The sequence below is a fragment of the Desmodus rotundus genome, chromosome 5 (assembly GCF_022682495.2).
Source record: "Desmodus rotundus isolate HL8 chromosome 5, HLdesRot8A.1, whole genome shotgun sequence".
Taxonomy (NCBI): domain Eukaryota; kingdom Metazoa; phylum Chordata; class Mammalia; order Chiroptera; family Phyllostomidae; genus Desmodus; species Desmodus rotundus.
The window spans coordinates 13125404-13141850 of NC_071391.1; the positions used below are offsets into that span (position 1 = coordinate 13125404).

Consider the following 16447-nt stretch of genomic DNA (forward strand, 5'->3'; position numbering starts at 1 on the left):
AGTATCATTTAAGGCTTTGAAGGGAGAGGAAAAAGGGTGTTTCAAGTCCCCCAAACAACGGGCTGCTCCAGTATTTCCAACAATCATATGAGTATTTTTCCTTTTGACTAGAGAGCAAAGGAAAATGAAAACCTCTGGAAACTGGAGTTGGACAAGAGAACAAAGTTCATAGATGAAATCCTGTTGAATATTGGCAACTGAAACCAAACTCACCCCTTACGGCTTTTAAAACGCTGACCCAGCTCCCTTTCCTTTTTCCCCCTTGGTGATTTTTAAGTGTTACAAAAGGCTCTGAAGGCCGAGCTAAGCAATCACGGGAAAGTTCTTTCAGGAAGGAGGTGTAGTGATGACTGCACTGTGCCTTGGCCATGCCATGGGCAGGCCGTTTCCCCTCAGAAATCTATTTCTTTAATCAGAGTGATGAGCTGCAAAGGAGCAATGTTTAAGTCAATCAATAAAATAAAAATATCTCCAAATAACACAATAGTTTTATTTCGGTGATAATTACTTTCTTTCATTCCAAAATGAAACTGTGACTCCTCTATAATTGCATGGTTAATTTAAAAAGATGACCTTCAAGAATCTATAAAATAGTGCCTGGCATACAAGAGGCACTCAATAAGTGCTAGTTGAGTGAAAGAATGAAAAAATAGAGCAAACAATCACCGTCTCCTTATAGCCCCTGTTCTTTTTGTATCAACTTCAGCTGATTCAGCTTCTTGACGGACGCATCACCTTGCTGCCCAGTCCTCAGTCTCCTTCTCTTGTAGTTTTACTGTTACAGTGCATGCTATCATGCCTCTTTTTCTTGATCAATTTTTTTAGTTGGGTAGTTTTTAAACTCAATTTTATTTTATTTTATTTTTTTTTAACAGAACAAGCCTTTAAATTATTTTTATTACTCAAAAAGCTTCATTTTTGTTCAATTTAGCTTTTGGACTCTGCGCGTGTGCCTTTGGTACCTTCACAACGATTTTCTGCTCCTCAGGAAGGAAAGCACGCTCGATCCTGTCATGGACACGTTTAGCAGACATGGACCCACCACAGCCCTGCTGACATGTTTTTTGTTTTAGACAACCTCATTAGAACTTTAGGTCTCACAGCACGAACTCCGCGAGGTCGGCCTGGGCACAGGCCACAAGACTTTGGTGCTTTCCCGGCCTTTTTGGTATAAAGGTAAACAATTCTATTGCCAGGGGCTCGGGACAGCCTAGTTTTGTTAGCAGTTGTATTGTCGGACAGCCTCCGATGGTATGTCACACACTGGACCATTGTGAACACCTAATAACACCCTATTTTATTTTTTATTTATTGATTTGAGAGAGGGGGAGGAAGGTAGAGAGCGAGCGAGAGTGGAGTGAGAGAGGGGGAGAGAGGGAGAGCGAGCGAAACATCACTTTGTTGTTCCACTTATTTATGCATTTATTGGTTGATCCTTGAATGTGCCCTGACCGGGGATCCAACCTGCAACCTTGGCATTTCAAGAGGGGACAATGTTCTAACTAACCAAGCCATCTGGCCAGGGCTAAACTCAACTTTAATTTAAACTGTTACATTTCTATTTCCCCACTCGCTATGTAAAACTGGCCTGCTGTGCGAGCCTGGAACACTACACCTGGAACACAGAGTTACGCACAAACAGCAGCTTAGGCTCTCAGCCTTCTTGGCATTCTCTAAATCACCTTTCACGACACTCACTGTACTCGTATTACTTATTCATTCACTCATCTATTCAGCAAATATTTACTGAGTCTTACTACGTGCCAGGCACCATTCTCAATGCTGAGGCTCTAGCAATGAACAAAAGGGACCCAAATCCCTGCCCCTGTGGAGTTTACATGTGAGTGCAGGGAGGGTCAGGCAAAACAGAAGACAAACATGTTGTGAAAAACTAATAGTAGAGGGTCTGTTCCAGATTTTAAAAAAAAAAACAAACTAAAGAGAAATCACCAAGTATAATGTGTAGACCTTGATCCAATCCGGGGTCAGAAAACAAACAGCTATTAAATATACTTGAGAACAACTGGGGAAATCGTCACCTGTACTAGATGTTGGATATCATGGAATCATTGCTCATTTTCTTACATGTGATGGCACTGGGGTCTGTAGAACAGGAGAGTATTTTTACTTTGAGGGGAGGAAGTACGGAGGGGTAAGGTGTCACGATTCCTATAACTTGGTTTCAAATGATCTGCCTACTTACTTATCCACCTACCCATTGCACACGAGTGTAACAAAATGGTAGCCTTTGGTGAATCCGGGCGAAGGGCATACAGGTGCCTTTGCACAACTCTCATAACTCTCTGTGGGTTTGAAACTTTTCCCTGTAACGTAAAGAGTGGAGGGAGTGGGGGAAACCTGCTGCACTTCCAGTCAGAGGTGTGGGTCATGATTAGTTGGTTTGACGCTTGTGGACTTCTTTCCATTATATACTCAGCAACACTGGTCCCCTTATTTTCCCTTTTCCATTGGAGCCATAGGAAAGACTGGTGTGTGGGATAGCCATAGGATGGGATATTCTCTCAAAACAAAATACCTCTGTGTTACGATTTTGTTACATTAACATTTGTTAGGTGGAGCACTGGGTGCCAGATGGTGAGTCCTGGTTCAACAACAGATCACAAGAGGAATTAAAACAGAAGCTTTAAAAAAAATTGACAAGCCCTGCAGGAAGCACAAAACACACCCCAGGGAGCCACACAGGTAGGTCAAGGCAGAGAGTGCAGACAGAGAGCGCCACAGGACCTGGGGTGGCGTGCCTGTATGAGCGTCTGTGGGTGGAGAGCTCTGGGCTTCCAAGGCCGGATTGGTCAATTCGAACCAAAAGAGTGGGACTTGCTAAACTCCACAGGGTCTTATCTGAGGGACGAACAATGGGAAGGCCCTGGAGGCAAAAGAGACTGCTGAGCACCAGGGCTGTTGAGGAAGTCAGGTCAGGAATTTATACTCCTGACTCTCTGGTCTGTCGTCTAGGGCAGCGCTCCCCAACCGTTTTGGAAGCAAGGACAATTTCCATGGATGAGGGGGGTGATGAAGGGATGGTTTCAGGATGATTCAAGTGCATTACATTCAAGCTCACCTCCTGCTGTGGGCCCGGGTTCCTAACAGACCTGGACCTGTACCAGTCTGTGGCTAGGGGGAGGGGGGGTGAAGGGAGGGTTGGGGACCCCCTGATCTAGGGCATGTGGTTCCACGAGGGGGCCAGTGTCAGTTTAAGGTCCCTGCAGGCCAAACAAAAGAAATGCCAAGGCAGCAATACCATAGAGTAACTTAGTTAAACTCACTGCTCCTCCTTAAACTTGATCTGATAGGATGCATTTTTACATGTGTTACACACTTTACAGTTGAATTCAGGAAAGTAATACAATAAAACTGCAGGAAAAGTACAAGGACAAAGTATGAAACAAATAAGCCACGAAGCCAGTAATATGGGATGTGCATTAGATTCCTATGGCTGCTGTAACAAATTACCACTCACTTGTTGGCTTGAAACAAGTCAAATTTCTTCTCTTACAGTTCTGGAAGGCCAGAAATCCAAAATGAGTCTTACAGGGCTGAACCAAGGTGGCAGCAGGGCCGATTCCTTCTGGCGGTTCTGGGGGAGAATCTGTTTCCCCGCCCTTTCCATCTTCTGAGGGTGGCTGTGCACGCTTGGGGGCTTTCGGCCCTCAGCACATCATCTCTCCCCACCCCTTCCCCCAGCTCCCACACCGCCTTCTTCTGTCATCAAATCCGCCTCAGTCTGCCTCTTACAAGGATGCCTGTGATCACATTCAGGGTCCACCTGGAGAATCCAGAATAATCTCCTCCATCTCCAGATTCTTAATTCAATCTTATCTGCAAAGTCTTTCTTGCCACATAAGGTGACACAGGCTCCGAGGATGAGGACCTGGATATCTCTGGGTACCCTTACTCAGCCTTACCACAGAGTGAGAACAATTATAACTTTCTATAGTTATATTTTCCCATTTGATAAGGCAAAAGTGTCACATGAATAAGTAAGAAATAATCCTCCCTCATCCTCTGAAAATGAGTTCAAAGGTACAATATCTTCCTTCTCGGAAAGTATGCCTCATCACCATAAAACACTTAGCCTGGATGGAGGTACTTAGACCGCAGTTTGATTCTGGGCTCTGCTCCTGAACTATATGAACAATGTCAGGCAAGTATGTGGCTGCTAGGCTTCAATTTCCAGATCTTTAAGATGGGGATAGTAGTAATACTCAAATGGTGGTTGTGAAGATTCAACACTGTAACATATGTAAAGACTGAACACAGTCCCTGACACACGGTAAGTGCTCGTTATAATTGTTTTATATTCACAGAACAGGCTGTACAACTCTCATAATGCTGGGTCAGTACACAGCATTTCCAGAGGCCTCTACTGACCTTCTATGTACATTCTATATAAGTCCATAAATAAACCTTCCTTATGTGTCAACTTTTTTTATTTTAATCATTTTGATACAATATTGCTTATTATCTTAGACCATAATAGAAAGGTACCCTCAAAGAACAAAAAGATAAAACCATTTACTTGTCTCCTGCATGTTAAATGACCTTAAAATACTGTTTGCTGGGTTTTTTGTTTTTTTCTTAAATATTTTATTTATTTATTTTTAGACAGAGAGGAAGGGAGGGAGAGAAACATCAAAGTTTGGTTGCCTCTCTCACACCCCACACTGGGGAACCTGGCCCACAACCCAGGCATGTGCCCTGACTGGGAATTGAACCAGCAACCCTTTGGTTCACAGGCCAGCACTCAATCCAGTGAGCCACACCAGTCGGGGCATGCTTGCTGGTTTTTAATATGGATTTTCTCTTCACTGTTTGATCTCTTTTCTGATAACCTTTATCACATCTGCCAGTGGCTAAGCCCCTCATTACTTTTGGTCTTCTGTTGCTGACCTGATCAGTACTTGGGGGTTACACATTTGAAAGTGAGGAACCTCCCTGTGAAACTCTTAAGAGGCTTCTCCTCTCGCCTGCAAAGACACATACAAACTCTGCAAACACTGGCTGGCTACTCAGAGACCATTTTTACTACTTCCAAACTGGTGACTGTTCTGAAATCTCAGAAGTTTGACTGCTATGTTGGTGGACACTGAGGAGAGTTCAACCACGTCAGACACTAGTCTAAGGATCTGTCTAAGGTTTAATGTAAATCAAACACTGGTAAATTAACCAGCTTGAGGTGTGATGGATATCTTAAATTTAATGATCTTACCTAACCAAAGTGGCCCAGTAAATTACTCTGTCCACCTGGGGTTCCAGAGTTCTTATGCTTTGGTTTACAATAAACATTAGACAATCCTTGAGGCTAATGATGAACCTGATGTAGCCATATGTATACAAATGTAAACATAAATAGGGGAAATCTAGATTACCCGGTGACTTAGCCATATTAATTCTTGCTTATAAATTCTTGTGTCTCAATTAAGCAGGAGAGTTGTCAACATCAAATCTCTTGCTTAATTGAGCCCTTTGTTGATATAATACTTTTTGTTTGTTGATTTACTTACTCAGCCCCCCTGCCCCCATTACTCCTTGCCCTCAGGGAAGGAGTATAAACTAGCAAATCTTCTTATCTTTGCTGTAGTCCAGGGCCTGTCAGTCTTAGCTGCAGCAGGTTTTTAAATGGAAAGGAGAGCAGGGCACTCAGAAAGACAAGTTGGTGTATTACAGTTAAAATTCAATGACTTCTGGGATTTGGACTTCCAGTCAAGATGGCAGCATAGGCAGACATGGCTCACCTCTTTGCACAACCACATCAAAATTACAACTAAAATACAGAACAACCATCACTCTGAACCACCAGAAATCAAGTTGAGTGGAAGTCTGACAACTACGGAATTAGAGAAACCTCATCAATCCAGACTGGTAGGAGCGGCGCAGATGAAGAATGGGCTGGTCCTACACCCACAGGTGGTAGACAGGAATTCAGGAGGGATATCTCGGGAGCAAGGAGTCCCAGCCCCACACCAGGCCCCCAGCCCAGGGTTCTAGTGCCAGGAAGATAAGTCCCCACAACTTCTGGCTCAAAACCAGAGGGGATTGAGTTGGTGGAAGAAACTTCTAGAACCCCAAGCAGTTCCTCTTAAAGAATCCATACCTGGACTCACCTACTCAGACTCCCTCCCTCCAAGGTCCAGCACTGGGAAAGCAGCTTGAAAGGCATCAGTGGCACACAGGGAGAAACTGAAGTGCCTGGCATCAAGAGAGCAGAGGCCATTATCCCTTATCTAAACCCTCCCCAAACAGAGCCACAGAGCTGGCAAGGTGGTGCCATAAATGAAACTCTATTAACCTAACACTGTTTGACCTGCCCTGGAGACCCACACGGACTCTATCCCACCCAACTTAGCGGTCCACCAAAGCTGCTTTTCCATATGAATGGCTGGTCTTGGCTCATGCTGCACAACTTCCTAAATCCTCTCAAATAAGCAATAGCTGACCTCCGTGAGTCCTGGCACTAGCAGCAGTCAGCTTAGATTCACAGCTTGACTTTGCCTGGGAATCTCCAAACCCAGCACAAGTAGTGGCCATCTCAGATTGCTTTATAGCTTAGGCAGGGTGACCCGGGCAAAATAAAAGTGGGAGCTGACCTTGGCCAACACCACCCAGGAAACCCCAGGGCCAGCGCACCCAGTGGAAAGCTACAGACCACATAGAAGCACCACCACTCTGCCCTTGCACAGCTGATCCTCCACGAAGGGTAGAGGTTGAGGTAAGTGGTCACAGCCAATCCTTGCAGCTGACCGGTTTGGATAAATCCCTTCCATTGATCTGCCAACAACAACCAAGACTCAACTACAAGAGGAGGGTGTACTCAGCACACACGAAGGGCACCCCTTGAGTACCTAGCTTAGGTGATAGGAGAGGCTGTGCCACAGGACCCTATAGGACATCTACTACATTAGCCCAAACTACCACCACATGGAGTCAAAGCAGCTCTACCCAATACATCAAAACAAACACAGGGAAACTACCAAAATGAGGAGACAAAGAAACATTGCCCAAATGAAAGAACAGAACAAAACTCAAGAAAAAGAGCTAAATGTAATGCAGATAAGCCTATCAGATGCAGAGTTCAAAGCACTGGTTGTAAGGATGCTTAAGGAACTTTTAGTGAGGACCTCAACATCATGAAAAAGATCCAGTCAGAAATGAAGGATACACTGATTAAAATAAAGAACAATTTACAGGGAAACAACAGTAGAGTGGATGAAGCTGAGAATCAAATCAATGACTTGGAACATAAGGAAGAAAAAACCAAGCAATCAAAATAACAAGAAGAAAAAAGAATCCAAAAAAATAAGGATAGTAAGCAGCCTCTGGGACAACTTCAAGCATTCCAACATTCACATCATAGGGATGCTGGAAGGAGAAGAGAAAGAGCAAGAAATTGGAAATCTATTTGAAAAAATAACGAAAGAAAACTACCCTAATTTGGGGAAGGTAATAGACATGCAAGTACAGGAAGCACAGAGAGTCCCAAACAAGATGGATGCAAAAAGGCCCATTCCAAGACACATTATAATTAAAACACCAAAGGTTAAAGATAAAGAGAGACTTAAAAGCAGCAAGAGAAAAGAAGTTAGTTACCTACAGGGAAGCTCCCATAAGACTGTCAGTTGATTTCTCAAGAGAAACTTTGCAGGCTAGAAGAGATTGGCAAGAAATGAAAATCAGGGGCCTAGAGCCAAGATTGCTCTACCCAGCAAATATATTTAGAATCAAAGTGCAGATAAACAGCTTCCCAGACAAGAAAAAACCAAAGGAGTTCATCATCACCAAACCATTATTATATGAAATGGAAAAAGAAGATCAAAACTATGAACAAGAAAATGGCAAAAATACATACCTATCAACAATTGAATCTATAAAAACAACCTAAGCAAACAAGCAGAACAGAGACAGAATCATTATGGAGAGCATTTTGATGGTTGCTAGATAGGATGCAGGTGTGGGGGAAGGGGTGAAGAGGTTAGCAGATTATGAAGTACAAATAGGTAGTTACAGAACAGCCATGGGGATGTAAACTACAGTACAGTAAATGGAGTAGCCAAAGAACTTATACTCATGACCCATGGACATGAACAATGGTGGGGGCATTGCCTGAGGGAGTGGGGAGTGCTTGGTGAAGGGGGGCAAACGGGGGAAAATCAAGACAACTGTAATAGCAAAATCAATAAAATATAATTAAAAAACTAAAACTGGATGATTAAAAAAATTCAGTGAATTCTCAGATGAGCAATATCCACATGTATTTAAATATAAGTATAAAATGCTTAACAAAACCAAACAAAACCAATGTTTGGATTACCTGTCATTCAAATTATCCACATCACTGGTATTTGCAGGCTAACTATACATTTTAGGTACGCCTACTAACTGCTACGGTAGTTTATATAGTTTATAAGTACTGCTCTGATGCAATATATGCAGTACAAAAATAGTCCACCTATTTTAGTTTACAAACAGATGTGATGTAATGTAATGTAATGTAATGTAATAGAGGGATATATGGTGCTTCTTTCTCTGTATTTTCCAGGAATTTGAAAAGCCATTAGTTTTTCTTATCTTACCGATAATGACTTTATAGTAAGAACCATATGTACTGGGTGTATATTAATAACAGCGTAATAACAACTGCTGTTTATGGAGTACTTACTGTGTGCTCAGCACCGTGCAGACTACTTTTCACGTTGTGGGGGTTTTAAGATATGCCCATATAAGGCTATGATACTGCCCTCCCTTCGAGAGGTGGATCCGAATTCCCTTCCTCCTTTTTTTTTTTAAATATATTACTGATTATGCAAATTCCCTTCCTCTTGAATATGGGCTAAACTCATTCACTTCTAATAAACACAATAATGAAAGTGACAGTAAGTCATAAATGGTACTGTGGCTTCCTTCTCTCTCTCTCTACCTGAGATCACTTTTTCCGGGGAAACCACTACCATATCATGACATGTGGTGAAAAACTTAGGCTTCCTGCCAACAGTGATATGAGTGAGCTTAAAAGCAGATCTTCCAGTCCTATTCAAGCTTTCAGATGACTGCAGCCCCAACCCAAAATTTGATTTCAACCTTATGAGGGGCCTGGAGCCAGAACCACCCACATATTCAGCTTTTGTATTCCTGACCCTCAGAAACTGTGTGAATTATAAATGTTTGTTGGTTTAGACCTCTAAGTTCTTGGGTGATTTATTATACAGTAATAGTGAACTAATACACATCTATTATCTTTTTTTATTGTCACAACCATGGAATAATTGGTATTATTTCCATGCAAATTTAGAAACAAAGGTTCAGGTGGTTAAATAATTTACTCAAGGCCACATACTAGTACTGGTAGACTCCGACACAAGCCCATATTCTTTGCTCTGTATTACACTATCTCTTTTCAGGTCCTGTTGCTTTCGGCCAGTTTATTGGCTCTCTCCCAACTTTGACTAGCTTGCTATCGATGCTCTCATGGAAAGAATGGATTAGGAAAAAAAGATTTGCTAAGAACATAGTCCAGAATTACACTCCTGGAGACTTCCCTCCAGCATGACATGAACCCATTAATCAGCACATTTTGGTATGGACAGTTCAACCAGTTCCACAGCATCCAGCCTATATTCCTTCTGCTTGTCTACAAGGATATCATGGAGATGTCGCCAAGGTCTTGTTGAAACCCAGTGAAATTAAACAAATGTAGTAAGTATAGCTATATGAAATACTGCTCTTCCCCAATTTAACAGTCTCGTAATCCCTTCAAAAGGGGGAAATCAGTTTGCATTGAATATTTTACTTTCTCCTCCTTCAGTATTACTGCCATTACCATCATTCACCATTTTAATTCCCTTTACAATTTCAATAAATAAATAAGTGCATCACATGCATTATTTAACTCTCAGGACTACCCTATAAAGTAGGTTCTTTTATTATTTCTATTCTATCAATAAGGAAATTTGGCTTATAGAGATTAAATAACTCGCCCAATGTCACTTTACTAAAAAGTGAAAGAACTGGGATTGAAATCAGGCCTTCTTTACCCACCAAGCCTGGGCTCTTTCCCTTTTCTCTTCCCTCCCCTCCTACCCCTTCCCCTCCTACCCCCCCCCCCACCTTTCCCTTTCCCTCCCCTCCTCTCTTCTCTTCTCTCCTCCCCTACTCACCTCTTCTTCAATAAACTCCAACAGCTTTACAGTGATTAAAGCTTCCTTTTCTGAATACTTACACAATTTATTCTTTTTAATAAATAGATGAAGACTATCACCCAAGATGAACATCAAGGTCACCATGAGCCTTCAGTCTGCTGAAATGACCTTCCGAATATTAATTTTTTGACTCCAGCGCACTGAAACTCCCCCCCTTCCATCCCTATCCCCCCTTTCCCATGCACACTTTCTCAAAGACCGCCAGCAAGGTTCAGCCAGCTCATCTACTACTAGGCCTCAGTACCTTGGAATGTAAATTAGGTCCAGGAACTTGAGCTCATTTAAAGCAGCTAGGTATTTTCTTACAATCTCAGCTGTTTGATTTCATTCCCTGGAGCTAGTGTTTCTCTTTTATAGTCCAAAGAGCATCCTCTTTGACTGAGAAGGCTGAATCGAAATAGGAGGTGAATGCTCTGTTTTCCTTCTTTCATTCATTGATATTTTACCATCCACCTAGGCCTCATTGTTCTTTTTTTGAATCCTCACCAAGAATGTTTTTTAAAAAATTATTTTAGAGAGAAGAAGGGGGAGAGAGAGAGAAACATAAATGTGAGAGAGAAACAGATTGGTTGCCTCCTTTATGAAACCCAACGGGGGATAGAACCCGCAACCTAGGTATGTGCCCTGACTGGGGATTGAACTCACATTTTGGTGAACAGGACAACATTCCAACCCAGTGAGCCACCTGGTCAGGGAGCCCTCGTTGTTCTGTTTGCCCTAATGTAATATTTTAAAAAGGACTTTTTATATTGTCTTCAGAATTTTACCACAATTCTCAGTTTCCCCAGTCTCTTATTCTCCCTTTAATTCAATACAGTTCAGTAAATATTCATTTATATATACTTTGAATTAGGTATTTGACTAGATGCTAAGAACACAGGGGTAAGCAAAACAGATAAATGCTCTTATGGAGCAGTTTAATGAAGAAGACAGAACTTAAGCAAATAATTATATGTATAGTCAGTGTTAGGAAAAGAGCTTACAAGAAGCATATGTTCACAGCAGCATTATTCATAATAGTCAAAAAGTAGAAACAACCCAAATGTCTATCAACAGACGAATGGACAAAATGTGGTAATAATCACACAATGGAATAATAGTTGGCTGTGAAAAAGGAAAAGGGTAAAGCTACCATGCATGTTACAACATGAGCCCTGAAAACATTAAGTGAAAGAAACCAGGCACAGAAGCCCACATACTGTATGATTCCATCGATAAGAAACCCAGAATAGGCAAATTCATGGAGAAGAAAGTAGATTAGTGTGGTTGCCGAGGGCTGGTAGTGGGTAGGTGGGGAAAAGGGAGTAACTGCTAATGAGCATGGGTTTTGGGGAGGGGGCAGGTAGGTAATGGAAACATTCTAAAATTGATTTCTGTGAATTCTCTATTCAATTGTTTCACTTTATTTTCTGAGTTTTTAGAGTATTTTTATTATTAAAATTTAGGAACTTATTATGCAAGGAAATTAGCCCTTTATCTGTGATGTACTTTTCAGTTGCAAATATTTCTTCCTGATTGTTTTTAATCGTTTGTCCTTATTTACAGGATGTTTTGTCAAGTGGATTTTAAATTATATTTATCTAATGAAATATACCAATCTTTTCTATTATGGCTTCCAGGTTGTCAGTCATAATTAGAAAGGCTTTTCTCTCTGTGAGATTATAAGAATACTTTCCTGTGGTTTAGTATGTTTATGGTTTCGTTTTTTATGTTGAAAATTTTGATCCACTTGAAATTTATTCTGGTGTAAGGTGTGAGGAAGGGATCCACCTTGGTGGGTTTGATTTTTAAAGATAGCTACCAGTTGTGCTCCCTGATTTAAAGTGCCCTTCCTCCCCTAACATGGGTTAACCCCACTTCATATTTGGGTCAATTTCTGGGCTCCTCACTCTGATCCACTGATTTCTACCTATCTACCCATGTGCCAATAATGAACGTTTATACAGCACGGTGATGAAGAGCATGTGTACTAGGGCCAGAGCGCCTGAGTTTAAATTTAGCCTCTGCCATTTACTGGCTCTGTGAGTTTAAGCAAGTTAATTTCAATGGGCTGTTGTGAGGATTAAATGAATTATTATACCTAAAGTGCTTAGAACAATGCCTGGCACATACTAAGTGTTTTGTGTTGGTTATTATTGGTACAATTACTGTAGCCTTATAATAGATTCTAGTATCTGGTAGAGCTAATACCCGTTGTCTCCTTTCTTTCTCAGGAAGGTTATTCTGAATAAGTGTAGCTTGTCTCAACAAAATAAGCAAACAAAGAAAATGCAATCCTGTTGATATTTTTTACTGAGATCATGCTAATTATAGATTAAATTAGGGAGCACTGAGAACTTTTTGATTTTTAAGTCTTCCTTTTTTAAGAACATAGTATGCCTTTCCACATGCCTAAGTCTCCTTTTGGGTTCTTGAATAGTGTTTTAAAGTTGTCTTCATATAGCTCTAGCAAATTCTTGTTCAATTTATTCCTAAGTATTTTATCTTCTTTTGCTATTAAAAAAAGGACTTTTCTTCTTGCCTGAATATATAAAGACTATTTTAAAAATAAATTATTGGTTTTAGTATATTTTGACCAACTACTTTATTGAATTTCATAATGTTTATAATGTATTACAGTTTGATTATCTTGGGCTTTCCAGGTGAGCAATCATATTGCCCAAAAATAATGTAATTTTCCTTCTCCTTTAAAATGTTTATGTCTCTTATTACTTTCTCCCTCCTGATAATATTGACTTGTATCTTCAGAAAAATATAATGGTAGCAAAGAGTAAATAGTGAAATTGTTTTTCATAACTATATCTAGAGCTCCTATCTCATATTTCCTCCCTCTGAGAGATGAATATAACATGAAGATAAATCAAAGATTTAAAATTTAAAAAGAATTTCAGGTACATATGAATATACATATATATGAGCTACATGAAAAATATACATGAGAAAAGCTTCTATGTTAAAAAGCCCCAGGTTATGCAAATATGTTTTCAGCATAATTTTTACTAGGTAAAAACAACAATGTATAAAAAATATTAGACCAAGAAGAGAGGCCTCAGAAGAAACTAAATTTGCTGATACCTAGATTTGGACTCCTAGCCTCCAGACTGAAAAGATAAATTTCTGTTGTTCAAGCCAAAACCAGAACAAAACTAGAAATAATAAGCAAGTGTATTAATGGTGAATGCTGTCAGTAGTGGATTTGTAGGTAATTGTTTTCCTGCTTCATTATACTTGTCTGTACCACTACGTTTCTGTAACAAGTGCTTTTCAATGATCAGAAAAACATAAACAGGAAAGAAAGGATTAGTCAGGCATACAACTTTTTGGCTTACTGCAACCTGAAACTTATGTCTTAATGTTTAAAATCCCTATCGCCATGCTCTCCTGACTCAGGCCAGCTTTGTGATCTGTATTGAGAATGCTTTATCTATTTTTCCCATCTGGCTAGGCAGTCTCCAGTGTAACCCCACAGTGATGTCACCTCTCTTCCGCTCTTCTTTTATCTGAATCCAGATGTTCTCTAACATGCTCCCAACCTCTGATTTGTGTCTACCCATGCAGCTATAGATCTTTTTGATACCAAACTGCTTTGCTTCTCTAAGTCTCTTTAAGTATATTCTTTTCATTGCCCATGACTCTCCCCACAGGTCCTCTGAATGACCCACAGATGAAAGTACCCCACAAGCAAACCTGCTCTTTGGTTCTCTGGAGTGTTAACTCTCCTTGGGCAAGCATTTTTCTAAAATTTTTGAATCCTGGGATATCTCCTAAGACACCTTGAAGAAAGCCCTCCCTAGCCAAGATGATGACTAATACAACTTTTGGAGACACAGCGTTCTTGGAGAAAGTCCAGAAACCATGCTGATTGGCTTTATTACAAATTCATGCTATCTAACCTCAACTGGACATTCATGGCTACTGGGTAATCCTTTAGTCATCTCCTTTTAACTTTGTATTACATTCCTTATAGCAGCTGCCCCAGACATTTTCCATTCTCAAATTTCTAAACTAACCCTTTGCCCCAACTCTCAGCTCTGAGCAGACAAACCATTTTATTGAGAAGATCGAAGCCATCTGATTTTTTAATCCTTCAGTTTCCTTCCTCTGCACCTTAATACTTCCCTGTATCTTCACTTATCCTCACGTCTTCCTTCCCTCTCTGGGAGGAAGCAATCTTTCCCTTCTCTTTCTAGGATTACTCTCTCCATCTGTGCTCTTGAGTCCATGTTGTCCCAGTGTCTCCGGGACCATGCCCTATCAATTCTCCACCTTACACTTGCATCTTTAATCTTGCCGTGTCCATTAACTCCTTGCTATCTACTCACACGTGTTTAAGCGATTACTTAATCTAAAAAGCCTTTCACAGACTATTCACTAAATCTACTTCCCCCACCCCCTTCGGTTTTCAAAGCCAAATTTCTTAGGAGAGTGTGTTATATTCATTATTTCCTCCTTTTTACCACCCGTTCATTCATTCAGCGGCCTCTTCAACGTTGCTTCCATCACTCAACTAAACCTGTTCTTTTGAAAGTGAGGGATGATCTCCCAATAACCATATATTCAAAACGCCTTTTCTTAGTTCTCCACCTGTGACAATTGATACTATTACCCATCCCTTCCTGGAAAGCCTCCTTTGGCTTCTATAATGTCACATTATGCTATTTGTCTTCCTCTTCCTACATTTTGTTTCTTCCCTGATTCTTTTTCCTTCTCTTATCTTTAAATAGAAGCATTCCCCAAAGTTCTGCCCTTATCCCTCTCTCCCACTACACTTTCCGTCCTCAGTGATCTCACCCATTCACATGATTTGACTACTGCCTGTATTTCCATCTCCAATCTCTCTATCAGTCTCGAATCCCTGCCGGTCAAGTTCATTTGAGAGGTTTACTAGCTTTTCAAACTCAGTTGACTCCAAACCAAATTGTACTAGCTACTCTTTTAACCAGCTCCACTTAACAAACTCACTGGGTCTTCTGTTTTTCACTTTGCATTTTTTAATAATATGTTTATGCTGCTACTTCTTGATTTTTAAATTTTAGACATTATCTTTGGATTCTCAGTTGAAGATGAAAAATTTTCTTTTTCCCCACCCACATACATTTCCCACCCCCCATCTTTCCAATATAGATATAATGCCAACTTTAGCTTGAAACATTTAGTACTTAGATTTTTATAGTATGTAGATATTATTTACAGCCAAGCCACAAAGTATATTGTTACATTTTCTTTTTAATACAACCTTTCGTTTTTCTTGGAATAACTATCTCTTTCTCGGTTTGCTTGTAGTTTCTAAGCATTAATTAATCACTACTTCTTCAACTGAAATATTAATCTTTAAGTCTCCAACTGAATACAATTTAACACAACAGTTCGATCAGTTCTAGTTTTTAATTTTCTTTCAGACATTCCTCCTCGAGCTCACTTTCCTGCTGCTCAAATCTGAACTGGTTGCCCTCCAGCTCCCCTGCACAACTGGCTGCCCTGGGACTATATTTCCTTATCATCGTAAGAATTCTCTTTATCTTTCTCCTGTGTTAGGTCTCTTATTTCTATATCCCATAATTTCATCTTCTTAGGTTCGCTCCCATTTCTTGATGAAACACGTCCTCCGGCAGTTTCATGAGAAAAGCTATATGGGAGTTAAATACAAGCTCTTGCCCAATTAAACATCTATATTGTACTCTCACAGTAGATTGATTGGTACAGAATTCTAGGTAGGAAATAATTTTCCCTTAGAATTCTGAAAACATTGCTCTATTGTTTTTATTTTTTATGTTTTAAAATATATTTTATTAATTATGCTATTACCGTTGTCCCATTTTTTTCTCCCCTTTATTCCCCTTTGCCCCGCACCCTCCTTCCACCAGCATTCCTCCCCCCTGCCCCCGCCACCTTAGTTCATGTCCATGAGTTGTACATATAAGTTCTTTGGCTTCTCCATTTCCTATACTATTCTTAACTTCTCCCTGTCAATTCCATTTATGCTTCTTATTCCCTGTATCTTATCCCCCATTCTCCCCCCACCCCCTCCCCGCTGATAACCCTCCATGCGATTTCCATTTCTGTGATTCGGTTCCTGTTCTAGTTGTTTGTTTAGTTTGTTTTTGTTTTAGGTTTGGTTGTTGATAGTTGTGAGTTTGTTGTCATTTTAACGTTCATAGTTTTTGATCTTCTTTTTCTTAGATAAGTCCCTTTAACATTTCATATAATAAGGGCTTGGTGATGATGAACTCCTTTAC

The 16447-nt window shown here is 40.4% G+C and overlaps 1 protein-coding gene and 1 pseudogene across 2 annotated transcripts in view; both read right to left on the reverse strand.

The window, feature by feature from the left end:
- Nucleotides 1-16447, reverse strand: part of CSTPP1 (centriolar satellite-associated tubulin polyglutamylase complex regulator 1) — a 156194-nt gene that overhangs the window by 55779 nt on the left and 83968 nt on the right. The gene's annotated exons all lie outside the window — the stretch shown is intronic.
- LOC112303357 (large ribosomal subunit protein eL34-like) lies at nt 903-1272 on the reverse strand (annotated as a pseudogene).